Source organism: Odocoileus virginianus, chromosome 20 (assembly GCF_023699985.2).
Source record: "Odocoileus virginianus isolate 20LAN1187 ecotype Illinois chromosome 20, Ovbor_1.2, whole genome shotgun sequence".
Taxonomy (NCBI): domain Eukaryota; kingdom Metazoa; phylum Chordata; class Mammalia; order Artiodactyla; family Cervidae; genus Odocoileus; species Odocoileus virginianus.
In genome coordinates, this window is record NC_069693.1 from 56293785 (window position 1) to 56311670 (window position 17886).

The window sequence follows — 17886 nt, forward strand, 5'->3', positions numbered from 1 at the left end:
ATAGATGGGGAAACAGTAGAAACATTGGCTGACTTTATTTTGGGGGGGTTCCAAAATCAGCTCAGATGGTGACTGCAGCCATGAAATTAAGACTCTTGCTCCTTGGAAGGAAAGTTATGACCAATCTAGACAGCATATTAAAAAGCAGGGACATTACTTTGCCATCAAAGGTCTATCTAGTCAAGGCTATGGTTTTTCAAGTAATCATGTATAGATCTGAGACTTGAACTATAAAGAAAGCTGAGTGCCAAAGTAATTGATGCTTTTGAGCTGTGGTGTTGGAGAAGACCCTTGAGAGTCCCTTGGACAGCAAGGAGATCCAACCAGTCCATCCTAAAGGAAATCAGTCCTGAATATTCATTGGAAGGACTGATGTTGAACTTGAAACTCCAATACTTTGGCCACCTGATGTGAAGAACTGACTCATTGGAAAAGTCCCTAATGCTGAGAAAGATTGAAGGCAGGAGGAGAAGGGGGCAACAGAGGATGAGATGGTTGGATGACATCACCGACTCAATGGACATGAGTTTGAGTAAACACCGGAAGTTGGTGATGGACAGGGAGGCCTGGCATGCTGCAGTCCATGGGATCGCAGAGTCAAGACACGACTGAGCGACTGAACTGAACTGAAGGAAATCCAGGGTCTCAGATTCTCCATTTTCTGATAGCTTTTTAACTCTCTTTTCCTTCTAGTCTCCTGTGAGATTGGCAGCCATTTCAGTTTGGAAGGATTTTTTTCCTACATAACTTGGAAGTATTTCAAGAGCTGTATTTGATAGTAATGCAGTGCTTTCTTGGCTGATGTTGATTGAAATAATACACTTCAAAAAGGCATAAAAATTTAAAGAAGTATTTTAAACTTCAAAACTATTTCCATTTAATTTTAGTTTGAAAGTTTAAAGTAGCTCTTATGTTATAAGAATTCTTTAACCTACCATCAACTAATATCAGAAAAAAGAAGCATTCACTTACACAGAATTTTATACCTGGAATAAAGAGTGAGAAAGATTGAGACAGCACATCTTAAATAATCAATGTTGTGTTAGTATTCAGATACATTACATTAGTTCTAATTTTAATAAAAGTATAAATAATCTCATTCATTGTAACTATACAGTGAAAGTGAAAGTCACTCAGTCATGTCCAACTCTTTGCGACCCCATGGGCTATACAGTCCATGGAATTCTCCAGGCTAGAATACTGGAGTGAGTAGCTGTTCACTTCTTTACCAGCTGAACCACCAAGGAAGCCCAAGAATGCTGGAGTGGGTAGCCTATCCCTCCTCCAGGAGATATTCCCCACTCAGGACTTGAACCAGGGTCTCCTGCATTGCAGGCAGATTCTTTACCAACTGAGCCACCAAGGAAGCCCCTATTGTAACTATACACACCATTAATCTTGGTTGGCTACAGTAATAAAAATTATTCTAACACTTTTTTCCATCTACTAAAAGATTTAATCTGTTGAAAATGTCACTGTACATATGAATCTCTGATATTTTCTCTTAATTTTCCTCTTCTGTTATTAAAATCTTAATCCTCAATTACTGTGATTTCTCTGTCCCATACCCGTGTTCCTTCTGTCATCTAACATCCCATTTCAATAGTTTAATTCCCCAATCAGGAGGTACTGTTATTGGTCAGAATACTGCCAATGTCTTTTTTATTGGACAATAATCATTTGTATATCCATGCATACTTTTAATCCCCTCCTTCTTTCATGTATTTAGGAAATATCTAATGAACTTGCTGCAGGCTTTAGACTGAATGCTGAGAACATAGAGATAAAACAGAAGGGAAGATCATAACCTAGTGGCTGAGGAGAATCATCAACATGAGGTCTCGAACCTCAGCACTCCCGCCATGTGGGAGTCAACTCTTTGCTGGGGGAGGCTGTTCTGAGCATCACAGGACTTTTATCACTCTCCCTGGCCTACACCCACTGGATGCAGGAGCATCGCCCCATTGTGGCAACTAAAATGTTTCCAGGCTTTGCCAAATGTACCCTATGGAGAAAGATGGCACCCAGTTAAGAGCTACAGTTATACACCAATGTGTCAGACTCAGAAATAACACACATCCTAAGGTCAGAATTTGAGAAAAGATCAGAGAGGGCTATATAGAAAAGGTGGGCTTTGAGCCAAATCTTAAAGAATACACATTGATTAGCCAGTTTTATGTTGTCTCCAGAAAATCCTAAGTAAGGAAAATATTACACACAAAGGAGAGAAAGGAGCTTCTGCAAGATTAATGTGCAGACAGGACAGAGGAATCACAAGACACGGGTGCTTCGAAAAGTTAAAAGAAGTAAATGGCAAGTAGTCAGGCTGAAACTGGGCTTCTCAGGTGGCTCAGTGGTAAAGAATTCGCTTGCAATGCAGGAGACATGGGTTCGATCCCTGGGTCAGAAAGATCCCCTGGAGAAGGAAATGGCAACCCACTCCAGTACTCTTGCCTGGAAAATCCCATGGACAGATGGTCTTGGTGGGCTACAGTCCATGGGGTCACACAGAGTCAGACACAACTGAGCATGAAGCATTATTATAAGGCTGAATCTATCGGGAAATGTCAGATCACAGAAGACTAGGTAATGTCAATGCTTCAGAGTTTATCTTATTTAAAAAACAAACAGCTGTTGCAGCATGATGGGAGAACTGGATTTTGAAGAGATTCCTTTGTATCTTCGTTAGAGTATAAGATCTCTATAGACAATCCTCTGTGTTGTATGCTTCTCCCTTTTCAAATGTGACATGCAACAGAGCTATCATACATATTCAACAAGTATGGGTTGAATTAATACTAACAATAATAACATTAAGTGCTGGTGTTTATTACACTCTCACTGTGTGTGTGGTATTCTCTAAATGTTTACATAAATGACAAAGCTGAGGTGCATACCTGCGATGGGAAGGATCCTGGAAGAAAGGAAAAATGACTAGAAGGTACTGAATTATTACACATTTTAGAAGTAACCATAAAGGAAATCAACACTAGCAAATGCTAAAAGCCAAAGAATATCAAGATATCCATCTATCCATTTGGTGGCAAACGCATGCTCAGTCTCATTCTATTTACCTAGTGCTCCTTTTTTGGAGAAGGCAATGGCACCCCACTCCAGTATTCTTGCCTGGAAAATCCCATGGACAGAGGAGCCTGGTGGGCTGCAGTCCAGGAGTCGCTAAGAGTCGGACACGACTGAGCGACTTCACTTTCACTTTTCACTTTCATGCACTGGAGAAGGAAATGGCAACCCACTCCAGTGTTCTTGCCTGGAGAATCCCAGGGACGGGGGAGCCTGGTGGGCTGCCACCTATGGGGTCGCACAGAGTCAGACACGACTGAAGTGACTTAGCAGCAGAAGCTGCGGCAGCAGGGCTCTTTTTTAATATGACGCTGCCCCCCAGGTGGCACTAGTGGAAAAGAACCCACCTCCCAGGGCGGGAGACACAAGAGATGTGGGTTCAATCCGTGGGTGGGGAAGATCCCCGGGAGGAGAGCAGGGCAAACCACTCCAGTATTCTTGCCTGGAGAGCATCCCATGGAACAGGGAGCCTTTGCAGGTTATGATGCATGGGGCTGCAGAGTTGGATACTCCTGAAGCGACTTAGCACACACATATGCCCCTCTTATACCGTAGTTTCCCTCTGTTAACTCTCTCTTAGTTAGGGCTTCATTTAGTTCTTTAAATTTTCTGTTTATAAAAGTTCAAAAAAGATAAAAAGGTACAAAAATAAAAGTCTGGACTTCCTACCACCCAGAAACAATCACTGTCAACAAAAATTCAATGAACTATCAAGTTAAGAAAAAAAAAACAGGAATTTTATTCAAGTCTAACTGAGGCTCATAGCCAGGGAAGCAGATTTTCAGAAAGCTCTGAGAACTGGCCCACCTGTTAGAAGTCTAAGGCATAGTCACACACATTTTAACACAAAGGATCATACATCAAAATGACATCTTGATATTTTACATAAAGGTCACCAAAGATACATAGTCCAGGTAAGCATACACAAAGTGAGCAGCAAGTCACCATGACCCCTTACAGAGCTGAGAAAGAACATTATTATTTTTAAGAAGTTACATTGCTAGCATCAGAAGAAAGAAAAAAATATTTTTATGGTTGAGCAGGCACTCTCATCTTTGAGGGACTCTGGTTAACATGTAAAGCAGATGCACACTGCACATTAGGGAGGGGGAAGGCCCAAAGAAACACAGAGAGAGAATTTCATGTTTAATTTTTTTTCCTGTCCTATCTTAAAATATAAATTTTACTTCATCATCACTATCAACGTTTTCGGTGAGTATTCTTCACATCTCTCTGTGTGTGTCACCACACAGCTTAGTAATTCTCAGGAAAATGCAAATCAAAACCACAATGAGGTATCACCTCACACCTGTCAGAATGACAATCAAAAAGAACAAATAGCAAATGTTGCTGAGGTGGTGGAAAGAAAGAAACCCTCACACCTGCTGGAAATGTAAATTGGTACAGCCACTGAAGAAAGCAGCATAAAGAGTCCTCAGAAAGTTAAAAATAGAACTACCATAAGATCCAGCAGTTGCACACCAGGGTAGTGATCTGAAGAAAATAGAAAACCAAATTCAAAGAGATATATGTCCTCCTGTGTTCATCACAGCATTATTTAAAATAGCCAGGATATGGAAGCAACCTAAATGTCCACCAACAGAAATAAAGAGCATGCAGTATGTATATACACTGGAATACCACTCAGTCATTAAGAGAAAATGAAATCATGCCACTTGCAACAACATGGACAGGTCTAGAGGGTATCAGGCCAAGTGAAACAGCTCATGCAAAGAAGACAAATTCCATATTTTTAAGCAAACATTATACCAACCTTGTCTTCCTTACTTAATTTCAACATGAGTAAATGAGATAACCTTTGAAAGTTGCTTAAGCAACATAAATGATCATTAAGACCCATGGTTAAAATGGACATGGAAATATATATCCTGTACAATGTGGCATATATTTATATTCTATCAAATCCTTCTTAAGAAGGACTCCCAATGTTCCTGTAAACATTAGTTTATTGGCTTGATCTCAGAATAAATACAGGAATATTTTATTGCACTTTGATGTATAGTGCTTTGCAGATATTGCGCTTTTTACAAATTGAGGGTTTGTGGCAGCCCTGTGTCAAGCAAATTTATCAACATCATTTTTCCAACAACATTTGCTCACTTCATATCTCTGTGTCAAACCCAGGTAACTGTCTCAATATTTCAAACTTTTTCGTTATCATTGTACTTATAATGGTAATCTGTGACCTTTGATGTCACTATCATAATTGTTTTGGGGGTACCATGAACTGTGCCTTTGTAAGACACAAACCTACCTGATAAATGTTGTGTGTGTTCTTACTGCTCCACTGACTGGCCATTCCTTGTCTCTTGTCCTCTCCTCAGGCCTCCCTAGTCCCTGGAACACAAGAACATGAAATCAGGCTAATTAATAACCCTACAGTTACCTCTAAGTGTCCAAGTGAAAGAAGAGTCACATGTCTCTCACTTAAAGCCAGAATTAAGCTGAATGAGAAAGGCATGTTGAATGCCAAGATAGGCTGAAAGTTAGGCCTCTTGCACCAGTTAGCCAAGTTGTGAAAGCAAATACACATTCTTAAAGGAAATTAAGAGTTAGTGGCTCAGTTTGGTCTAATCCTGCAACACCATGGACTGTAGCCCACCAGGCTTCTCTGTCCCTGGAATTCTCCAGACAAGAATACTGAAGTGGGTTGCCATTCCCTTCTCAGGGGAACTTCTAAACCCAGGGATGGAACCTGGGTCTTCTGCATTGCAAGCGGATTCTTTACCATCTGAGCCTCCAGGGAAGCAACATCTCTGAGATACGCCTATAGATGGAATTGAGGTTTTGTCTAAGTATATTCAGAGTGCACTTGGCTACGTGAAAAGGCAAGTGTTTGCTATCAAATGTTTTAGACATTTGAAGTATCTTTGTCTCTCTCCAAAACAAATGCAGAGACCTAAAAGTAAAAGTGCTAATTATCTAAAAAGCTTTGTAAAGTTGTTGAAAACACAGAGGTTTTTATCTTCAACAAAAATTAAATAGTTTAAACTTAACTCTGTGGAGTTTTAGAAGAATTTCATGCACATGGCATTTAGAAGTAAGTCAAGCGCGTACAGACTTTATACCAAAAACTCTCATGCTGCTGGTAACAACGCTGTGACCAGGGATTTTGTCCTTTGTTTACAGCTTTTATGTCCGTTTTTCAGATGAGAAACTTTAATGATGGAAGTGCGCAGTCAATGAGCCAACTGTGTCCCTCTTCAGTTTCATTCTATTTTGACAGTTCATTTCATTTCTCCAATTTAAAAAGGAAATTCTGAATCTTATTTCTGTGTTACAGACTGTACGTCCTCACATCCAACATGATGCCATTTGTGATTTTAATGAGACACATTCCCAATGCCTTCCTTTAAGTCACTGATATCTATTCTCAAATAACACTAGCCCCCTGCTGAACGGTAACAGAATTTGTTTTTTTACTCAGGTGACAAGTATCTGAACGAAAACATAGTGAATAGTTACTTCATACTTCTCTGGTCCACAAAGTGCTTGCTGTAAACTGACCAACCATTTCTGCAAAATGAATTAGTTTTACTTCTCATCCTTTTCTACCACTGCATGGGATCCTTTCCAAGATTCTCAATACCAGTGGTGTTATTTATTTTAACAAAAGAGAAAAACTGTTTTAGCGTTAAGTTTAGTAGTTATGTTAATAAGTCTGGATGAAAAGTTCTCCCACTGACTTAATAAATACTCCTTCCCTTTGTCTTTTCCTTTTTGTCTGGAATCCTAAATTCCTTTTTATCCAGATTTTCACACATCCTGGGTTCCAATTATGTGCCAACTCTTACAAGCCTGAAGTCTCTGTGGGCATATGCATGAAAATATATCCATCCATGTAGTTCTTTTAGTATTTTTTGTTATCAAAATGTATTAGTCTTACTTCTTGGTTCAGGTGTTAATTTACATAGCATGAAATACAAATTCAGAGGCAGCATTACCAACATTCTGCCTTGAAGATATAAAATTTTCAATAGCGCATTCATAGAATATCTAATTTTAAGGAAAACAAACTTCTTTTTGGACACTGCCACACAAAATTGTTGAAAGTGTATTCCCCTGTAACTCAATGATGTATTGATATTATACTATGTAACTTCATTAGGCTTTAATTAAATAAATATTGCATCATGGTTACAATAAATGATAACTTTCACAAAGCATGGCAAACCATTCTTTAGAAGTGTGATTCACTGTCTATTAAGAGCCCTCATTATTAAGAGCTCTATTAAGAGCACCACTATTAAGAGCCCTCCAGTAGTCATGTATGGATGTGAGAGTTGGACTATAAAGAAACCTGAGTGCCAAAGAATTGATACTTTTGAACTGTGGTGTTGGAGAAGACTCTTGAGAGTCCCTTGGGCTGCAAGGAGCCCCAACTGTTAGGGGAAGCACACTGACTGAAACGGCCCACCCTGGCCTGGCACATAGTAACCATCTGCATGAGCTGTTTTATGACAGGAGGTCCTGCTAAGGAACACGGAACTAATAAGCCACCACCAACCGGAAGAGTACAAAAAAAGTCAAAAGGAGACGCCACACGTCCGACCACCTCCCAGAATCCTTCTCGCTGCATCCATCTCGGCTGAGCAATGCACATGCCACCAGGAAGGACCTTGAGTCAGAATGACTGGTCAGAGCCAACCTGGAAACTAATCCCATCACCATAAAACCCGAGACTGCGAGCCACGTGACAGAGCAGTTCTCCTGGGTTCCCTTCCCCTCCTGCTCTCCACCCGGGCACCCTTTCGCAATAAAATCTCTTGCTTTGTCAGCACGTGTGTCTCGTTGGACAATTCATTTCTGAGTGAGATAAGAGCCCAGTTTCAGGCCCTGGAAGGGGTCCCCCTTTCTGCAACAAAACCAGTCCATCCTAAAGGAAATCAATCTTGAATATTCATTGGAAGGATTGATGCTGAAGCCGAAACTACAATGCTTTGGTCACCTGATGCGAAAAACTGACTCCTTGGAAAAGACCCTGATGCTGGGAAGAACTGAAGGTGGGAGGAGAAGGGGACGACAGAGGATGAGATGGCTGGATGGCATCAATGACTCAATGGACATGAGTTTGAGTAAGCTCCGGGAGTTGGTGATGGACAGGGAGGCCTGGCATGCTGCAGTCCACGGGGGTCACAAAGAGTCGGACACAACTGAGCAACTGACCTGACCTGAAGAGCCTTCCTACTGTTAGAGGAAGCACACTGACTGGAACTGCCCACCCTGGCCAGGCACCACAGTAACCATTTGCATGAGCTGTTTTATGACCGGAGGTCCTGATAAGGAACACAGAACTAATAAGCCACCACCAACCAGAAGAGTTTGGGGAAGGTCAACAGGAGACATGTCTCCTTGGACAATTCATTTCCGAGTGTTAGACAAGAGCCCAGTTTCTGGCCCTGGAAGGGGTCCCCCTTCTTGCAACACTCATGCACCTTTTATTAATCATGTTTTCTGTATTTCATGATACCTTGACATCTGGGGCCTCGCTGACACTGGTAAAGACATTCCTCAAGGATTTACTAATTTCTAGAAACAGCAACAATGCTACCAAACTCTGCCTTTCGTTTGCAAACCAACCATTGCAAAGCCCTCCTCCTCCTTCATGTGACTCTCACAGTGCACTCACAGTCAGGCCAGGATTCCCCTGACATCATCACCCCAAGACTAGGCAACAGACAACTAGGGGTGTTACAGGGAATAACGGACTTTATGTTGGATCTGTTTCTTTAACTTTTGCTTCCCATTGCTTTTGTTCATTAAAAGGACATTGTTTATACATAACGGCCTGCCTCAGGGAACCCTGCCCCTCTGACTGAATATTAAACCAAAGAGTCTTTGTTCAGGACCCCATCCACCCATGGGTGGTTTCAGGAAGTGCTAGGGGAAACTTACTGACTGGAACAGCCTACCCTGGCCAGGCACAATAGTAACCTTTTGTGTGAGTTATTTTATGTCAGAAGGTACTGGTGAGAAACAGAACAAGCTACCACCAACCAGAAGAATTCAGGAAAGGTCAAAAGGAGATGCCAAGTGTCTGTCACTTCCAGAATCCTCCCTGCTGACATCCATCTTGGCTAAGCAATGCACGTGCCACCAGGAAGGACCCTGAGTCAGAATGGCTGGTCAGAGACAACCTAGAAACTAATCCCACCACCATAAAACCCGAAATTTGAGCCACATGGCAGAGCAGTCCTCCTGGGTTCCCTTACCCTATTGCTCTCTACCCAGGTGCCCCTTCCCAATAAAGTCTCTCATTTTGTCAGCATGTGTATCTCTTCAGACAATTCATTTTTGGGTGTTAGATAAGAACCCACTTCAGGACCCTGGGAGGGGTCCCCCTTCCTGCAACAGAAGGAAGAAATTAACACATCCCCTACCAAAAGCTTGCTATTCTAGGAGATGTTTGCAAAGTTAATGGCTTTTTTACTTTATTTCCTAGACTCCCCCATCTCTGTTCTGTAAAAGAACCTGCATCCAGACCCAATAGGATGGTTATTTTCAGACATTAGTCTGCCATCTTCTTGGTCAGCCAGCTTTCCAAATAGTCATATTCCTTGTCTCAACACCTCGTCTCCAGTTTTATTGGCCAGTTATGTGGTGAGCAGAGCAAGCTTGGACTTGGTAACAAGAACAGCCTTCCAGCCCAGAGCCTACTAAAGTTATTTCAATTAGGGTGCCCACTCTCACCACTACTATTCAACATAGTTTTGGAAGTTTTGGCCACAGCAATCAGGGCAGAAAAAGAAGTAAAAGGAATCCAGATAGGAAAAGAAGAAGTGAAACTCTCTCTGTTTGCAGATGACATGATCCTCTACATAGAAAACCCTAAAGACTCTACCAGAAAATTACTAGAGCTAATCAATGAATACAGTAAAGTTGCAGGATATAAAATTAACACACAGAAATCTCTTGCATTCCTATACACTAACAATGAGAAAACAGAAAGAGAAATTAAGGAAACAATACCATTCACCATTGCAACAAAAAAAAGAACAAAATACTTAGGAGTATATCTACCTAAAGAAACAAAAGACCTATACATAGAAAACTATAAAACACTGATGAAAGAAATCAAAGAGGACACAAATAGATGGAGAAATATACCGTGTTCATGGATTGGAAGAATCAATATTGTCAAAATGGCTATACTACCCAAAGCAATCTATAGATTCAATGCAATCCCTATCAAACTACCAACAGTATTTTTCACAGAACTAGAACAAATAATTTCATAATATGTATGGAAATACAAAAAACCTTGAATAGCCAAAGTAATCCTGAGAAAGAAGAATGGAACTGGAGGAATCAATCTGCCTGACTTCAGACTCTACTACAAAGCCACAGTCATCAAGACAGTATGGTACTGGCACAAAGACAGAAATATAGATCAATGGAACAGAATAGAAAGCCCAGAGATAAATCCACGAACCTATGGTCACCTTATCTTCGACAAAGGAGGCAAGGATATACATTGGAAAAAAGATAACCTCTTTAACAAGTGGTGCTGGGAAAACTGGTCAACCACCTGTAAAAGAATGAAACTAGAACACTTTCTAACACCATACACAAAAATAAACTCAAAATGGATTAAAGATCTAAATGTAAGACCAGAAACTATAAAACTCCTAGAGGAGAACATAGGCAAAACACTCTCCGACATAAATCACAGCAGGATCCTCTATGACCCACATCCCAGAATTTTAGAAACAAAAGCAAAAATAAACAAATGGGACCTAATGAAACTTAAAAGCTTTTGCACAACGAAGGAAACTATAAGCAAGGTGAAAAGACAGCCCTCAGATTGGGAGAAAATAATAGCAAATGAAGCAACAGACAAAGGATTAATCTCAAAAATATACAAGCAACTCCTCCAGCTCAACTCCAGAAAAATAAATGACCCAACCAGAAATGGGCCAAAGAACTCAACAGACATTTCTCCAAGGAAGACATACAGATGGCTAACAAACACATGAAAAGATGCTCAACACACTCTTGTTTGCAAAAATGCAAATCAAACCCACTATGAGTGACTTACATTACTCCAGTCAGGGCCGCTATCCAATCCAAGACTACAACAGATCAAATGCTAGGGGTGTACGGGAAAAGGGAACTCTTATGTTGGTGGATATGTTTCATTACTGCTTCCATTGGAAAAAGGAATTTCTTAAAAAGGCTGACAATAGAACCTGCCTTGACTGATATTACCAACTTTTAGGACATACACCCATGGTGGTTTCAGATCTGGAAACTTATGATGGACCACCTGCAGCCCAATGTTACCTTTGTGGATGTTTATGTTAGCAGAGTATGGTGAGAACAACCAGATACCACACAGAAAATTAGAGGAATGGTCATAAAAGGAACATTCTCAAGTCTTATTCAAAGAATCATTGTGAATCATTCATGTGACTGATGAAATGAGTGCCAACAGAGGTGAAGAATGCCAGAGATATAGAAATTACCATATACCTAAAATTAGCTATATGGAAGAGCAGTTACGGTTACCCTATATGCAAACAGGTGCCTTCAGATAAGTCTCTCATGTCAGCTTGTGTGCTCTTCGGAGAAGCGATTGGGATGTTTAAAGAACACCATTCAGGACTGGAGGTATTTAACAGTAGGAAGAAAACAGATCACCCACCAAGGTTGGTATAGTACTAAGTGTTGCAGTCTGAATGCTTTACTTTAAGACCCCACTGTTCTGGTGAAAGACTGGATCAGGACCATAGGATGGTAATTACATTATTGCCATGCTTTTGGTTCAATTTCAATGTATTCGTCAAACACTACGTTAGTTTGGTCAGTTAATGTGGCACCAACAATAATTAGATTGGTAAAAAAAATTCACACAACATAAAAAAAGTTATTTCAATTAACCAATCTTAAACTTGCCTAGCCTGCCTCACCCATTCCTTCCCACAGAAACCAAGATAAAAACTCTGCCACATTCTCTCTGTGTCCCGCTCTGCCTCCTGACGGCCCTTAGTGCTCCTGTGTGTGGGCCTGCATGGCAAGATGTGCCCTTTCTCTCGGCAACTATGAGTAACAGACTGTTTACTCTATGGCAACTGCTTCCTGATCTGTGTGCCTCATTTACCTGAATAATAACAAAAACCTACACTTTTTAGAAATACCAATTAAAGTTGGCATTAACTTTTCCCCAAGGACAAGCTGTACCTTTTCACAAGACCAACTAGAGATCTCAGTTCAGGGGCGGGGCAGGGGGAGTTGTTCAATTTTATATTTGAGAATTAATTTGAAGTATATATGTTACTTCGAAAGGATTTCAATCTAAAAAGGAATCAGAGGATATGGAAAGGAGAATCTCACACATGGACCCTCAAGAAAACAAAGAGACTGATTTCCCATAAATGTCTGATTTACAGAAGACCAAAAGTTATCCTCCTTATCAATAAACACCCACCAAAGATCTCTCCCCATCCTCAAGCCAATTAAGTTAACACAGACTCTGACTAGACTTCCTCTCCATTGCATTCCATGCACACCCCCAAAACAGCCCACCTTGAACCCTCAGCAGACCCGCTTGTAACTTGCCACAGTTTGCATTTCCTAAAATGCAATTCCTCTGCTAGTCTCGAATAAACTCAAACTCTGGTAATCAGAGCTTGCCTCAGCTTACTTCTTTATTTAGGTTGACTCTATAGATATAGATTTCATCTCTGCAATACCTTAATTTTTTCCTCACTATTTTCTTCTTTTGTCATATAATTTTTAATATTTTATATTTTCTTTAAAGAATTTGTTTAAGGAGATTTTGATTATGTAAATTATCTTGGTGACCTCTCTCCTCCTCTGGGCAATTTTTCATTATGATCTACTTTCATTTCTTCTCTATATTTTAACCCTTTTTCCCTTTTGATTGATGGTGGAGTGACTGTGCTCAGATCACATACTGGTTATGTTAAGATTGGTCCTCAGCAGATCATTTTTTATCTATGTATCTCATGCAGGCATCCGTAATAGACTTAGATATGCTACTTCAAATACACTCTCATCAAACCTGGGATTTCTTCCATCTTTTTGTACATCATCCTTCAGTTTTAGTATCCACAATGTCATTGTGCTCACAGCAAATGCCTTTACATTAATTTCTGACCTGAGGACTGTTATTTACCTTCCCATCTTCTTTAGGTCAAGAATCAAACTCCCCACCCTCAGTTAAGCTGTATATTTTTAAACAGTGCTGTAGCATGGTCTCCCCTCATCAGTATCTCCTCCGTCATTCTGAGGTCTTAAGTGTTCACATTCATATATCCCATCTCTCTGAACTAAACAGAAACAGAAAAAAGTTATCCTGGACTCAGTCATAGGCGATAAGGAGCATCTTTAATTTTCCTTATATCCAAAAAGGTATGTCTTGCTTTCTCTTATACTTACTTTTCTCTAAGCATTATTTCACAACATTTAACACATCTTCTTCACATTTTGGCATGTTAAGGTATGATCATTTCTTTGCTTCCATAAAAGTTAGGTTTTTTTCCCTTCCATTTCTTCTTGTTTCGCTTTTTCCCCCAGTGGATTTTGAAGCAGAAAGGAAAAGGAAATTGCCTATTGTGTGCCTTCTTCAAGCAGAGGGGACTTACATATCTTTATTTTTTTTTTCATTAGGCTGGAGGAATACACAAAAGCAATTACAGGAAGATTCATGGTCAAAAACTATAGTTAATAATACTGAATGAATAACTCACCCTAAAAGCTGACACCTACATGAGATTAAAAAAAGGTAATTTCTATGTGCATGTAGCATGAATTTAGTGTTTTTTTAAAATCTCGTTTGATTTTCACCATAACCTTGTGAATCAGGCAAATCAAGAGTTATTATCTGAATACTATAAATGAATAAACTAAACCTGAAAGCAAATATGTAATTTGCTCTAGTGAGGTTAAAATACTAATAATTCACATTATACTGTCATTTCTTCTAAATATCTCTGTTTCGTCAAATTTACAATATGCACTAAATGGGGGAGAATATGTTAATAACAGTTAGTTGATTTCTAAGGGAAACAAAAATACATACTCATTGGGTCTTAATTAGGATTCTTCTGGATAAAAGGGACAAAATCCCAAATCAAACCAGCTGAAACTAGATGTGATAAACTGAATAACACTCTTCCAAGGATGGCCACATCCAACTTCCTACAACCTGTCAATATGTTATCATGTATGGCAAAAGAGACTTTGAATATGTAATTTAGTTATGGATCTTGACATGGGGAGATTATTCAGGATTAAATGTGTGGGCCAACTGTAACCAAGGGTCCTTATAGGAAGGATGCTGGAGGGTTAGAATTAGGGAAGGTGATGAGACATTGGAAGAAGAGAGAGAAATGAAGAGGCTACATAACTAACATTGAATGAGAAGGAAGGGGAAATAAGCAGGAATGCAAGCACCACCCAGAAGCTGGAAAGGGTCAGGAAACAAATTCTTGCTTAAATTGCAGAATGAATGCAGTTCTGCTGACACCTTAATTTTAGTCATGTAGGACCAATTTCAGACTTCTGACCTCCAGAACTGCAAAATAATACATCTGTGTTGTTTTAAACCACTAAATTCATGATCATTTGCTATACCAGAAATAGGAAGCTAACACAGTAGGTAATTACTGTGGCACACCCCTGGAAAACCCAAGGCCTAGATTAGGCATGGGGCAGGGGTGATTTCTTGGGTTTCCAATCTTTGTTTCACCTCATCCTCATGACCCACTCCATGCTACTGGGATCCTCAGTTCAGTTCAGTTCAGTTGCTCAGTCGTGTACCACTCTTCACGACCCTGGACTGCAGCATGACAGGCTTCCCTGTCCATCACCAACTCCTGGAGTTTACTCAAACTTATGTCCATTGAGTCGGTGATGCCATCCAATCATCTCATCCTCTGTCGTCCCCTTCTCCTCCTGCCTTCAATCTTTCCCAGCATCAGGGTCTTTCCAAGAATTCAGTTCTTCACATCAGGTGGCCAAAGTATTGGAGTTTCAGCTTCAGCATCAGTCCTTCCAATGAACATTCAGGACTGATTTCCTTTAGGATGGACTGGTTGGATCCCCTTGCAGTCCAAGGGACTCTCAAGAGTCTTCTCCAACATCACAGTTCAAAAGCATCAATTCTTCAGTGCTGAGCTTTCTTTATAGTGCAACTCTCACATCCATACATGACTACTGGAAAACAGACTGTTGGCAAAGTAATGTCTCTGCTTTTTAATATACTGTCTAGGTTCATCATAGCTTTTCTTCCAAAGAGCAAGCATCTTTTAATTTCGATGCTTAAGTCACAATCTGCAGTGGTTTTAAAGTCCAAGAAAATAAAGCCTGTCAGTCTTTCCATTGTTTCCCCATCTATTTGCAATGAAGTGATGGGACCGGATGCCATGATCTTAGTTTTTTGAATGTTGAGTTTTCAGCCAGGTTTTTCACTTCCCTCCTTCACTTTCATCAAGAGGCTCTTTAGTTCCTCTTCACTTTCTGCAATAAGGGTGGTGTCATCTGCATGTCTGAGATTATTAATATTTCTCCCAGCCACCTTGATTCCAACTTGTGCTTCATCCAGCCCAGCATTTCACATGATGTACACTGCATATAAGTTAAATAAGCAGGGTGACAATATACAGCATTGACGTACTCTTCCTGAAATGGAAATAGTCTGTTGTTTCATGTCTGGTTCTAACTGTTGCTTCCTGACCTGCATAAAGATTTCTCAGGAGGCAGGTCAGGTGATCAGGTATTCCCATCTCTTTAAGAATTTTCCACAGTTTGTTGTGATTAAATTGCCAACATCTGTTGGATCATCGAAAAAGCAAGAGAGTTCCAGAAAAACATCTACTTCTGCTTTATTGACTATGCCAAAGCCTTTGAAAAGACCCTGATGCTGGGAAAGATTGAAGGCAGGAGGAGAAGGGGACAACAAAGGATGAGATGGTTGGATGGCATCACCGACTCAATAGACATGAGTGTGAGTAAGCTCTGGAAGTTGGTGATAGACAGGGAAGAGAGGCTTGCTGCAGTCCATGGGGTCACAAAGAATCAGACACGACTGAACGACTGAACTGAACTGAACTGAAAGCCTTTGACTGTGTGGATCACAACAAACTGTGGAAAATTCATCAAGAGATGGGAATACCAGACCGCCTGACCTACCTCCTGAGAAATCTGTATGCTGGTCAAGAAGCAACAGTTAGAACTGGACATGGAACAACAGACTGGTTTCCCAATCAGAAAAGGAGTACGTCAAGGCTGTATATTGTCACCCTGATTATTTAACTTATATGCAGAGTACACAATGAGAAACGCTGGACTGGATGAAACACAAATAGAATCAAGATTGCTGGGAAAAATATCAATAACCTCAGATATGCAGATGACACCACCCTTATGGCAGAAAGTGAAGAAGAACTAAAAAGCCTCTTGATCAAAGTGAAAGAGGAGAGTGAGAAAGTTGGCTTAAAACACAACATTCAGAAAACTAAGATCATGGCATCTGGTCCCATCACTTTCTGGCAAATAGATGGGGAAACAATAGAAACAATGACAGACTTTATTTTGGGGGGCTCCAAAATCAGCTCAGGTGGTGATTCCAGGCATGAAATTAAAAGACACTTGCTCCTTGGAAGAAAAGAAGCAAGGTTGTCTATGATCAATCTAGACAGCATATTAAAAAGCAGACATTACTTTGCCAACAAAGGTCCATCTAGTCAGAGTTATGGTTTTTCCAGTAGTCATGTATGTTTGTGAGAGTTGGACTATAAAGAAAGCTGAGCATCAAAAAATTGATGCATTGGAACTGTGATGTTGGAGAAAACTCTTGAGAGTCCCTTGGACAGCAAGGAGATCCAACCAGTCCATCCTAAAGGAAATCAGTCCTGAATATTCATTGGAAGGACTGATTTTGAAGCTGAAACTCCAATACTTTGGCCACCTGATGCAAAGAACTGACTCCTTGGAAGAGACCCTGAGGCTGGGAAAAAATAGAAGGTGGGAGGAGAAGGGGAAAACAGAGGATGAGATGGATAGATGGCATCACTGACTCAATGGACATGAGTTTGACTAAGCTCCAGGAGTTGGTGATGGACAGGGAAGCCTGGCATGCAGTCCATGGGGTTGCAAAAGGTCAAACATGACTGAGTGACTGAACGAACTGTTGTGATCCACAGAATCAAAGTCTTTAGCGTAGTCAATAAAGCAGAAGTAGGTGCTTTTTTGGAACTCTCTTGCTTTTTTGATGACCCAACGAATGTTGGCAATTTGATCTCTGGTTCCTCTGCCTTTTCGAAATCCAGCTTGAACATCTGGAAGCTCATAGTTCACATACTGTTGAACCCTGACTTGGAAAATTTTGAGCATTACTTCACTAGCATGTGAGATGAGTGCAATTGTGTGGTAGTTTGAACATTCTTTAGCATTGCCTTTCTTTGGGATTGGAATGAAAACTAACCTTTTCCAGTCCTGTGGCCACTACTGAGCTTTCCAAATTTGCTGGCATTTTTTTTCCATTTATTTTTATTAGTTGGTGGCTAATTACTTTACAGTATTGTAGTGGTTTATGCCATACATTGACATATTGAGTGCAGCACTTTCACAGCATCATCTTTCAGGATTTGAAATAGCTCAACTGGAATTCCATCATCTCCACTAGCTTTGTTCATAGTGTTGCTTCCTAAAGCCCACTTGAATTCACATTCCAGGATGTCTGGCTCTAGGTCATGATCACACCATCATGATTATCTGTGTCATGAAGATTTTTCTTTTTTGTATAGTTCTTCTGTGTAT

General features: G+C 40.3%; 1 long non-coding RNA gene across 1 annotated transcript in view; it reads right to left on the reverse strand.

The window, feature by feature from the left end:
- Positions 1-5353: 5353 nt before the first annotated feature.
- Positions 5354-17886, reverse strand: part of LOC110131397 (uncharacterized) — a 289821-nt gene continuing 277288 nt past the window's right edge. Inside the window, exon 5 of the long non-coding RNA XR_002312175.2 lies at positions 5354-5439. This is a non-coding gene — a long non-coding RNA (uncharacterized lncRNA). The remainder of the gene's footprint in view (positions 5440-17886) is intronic.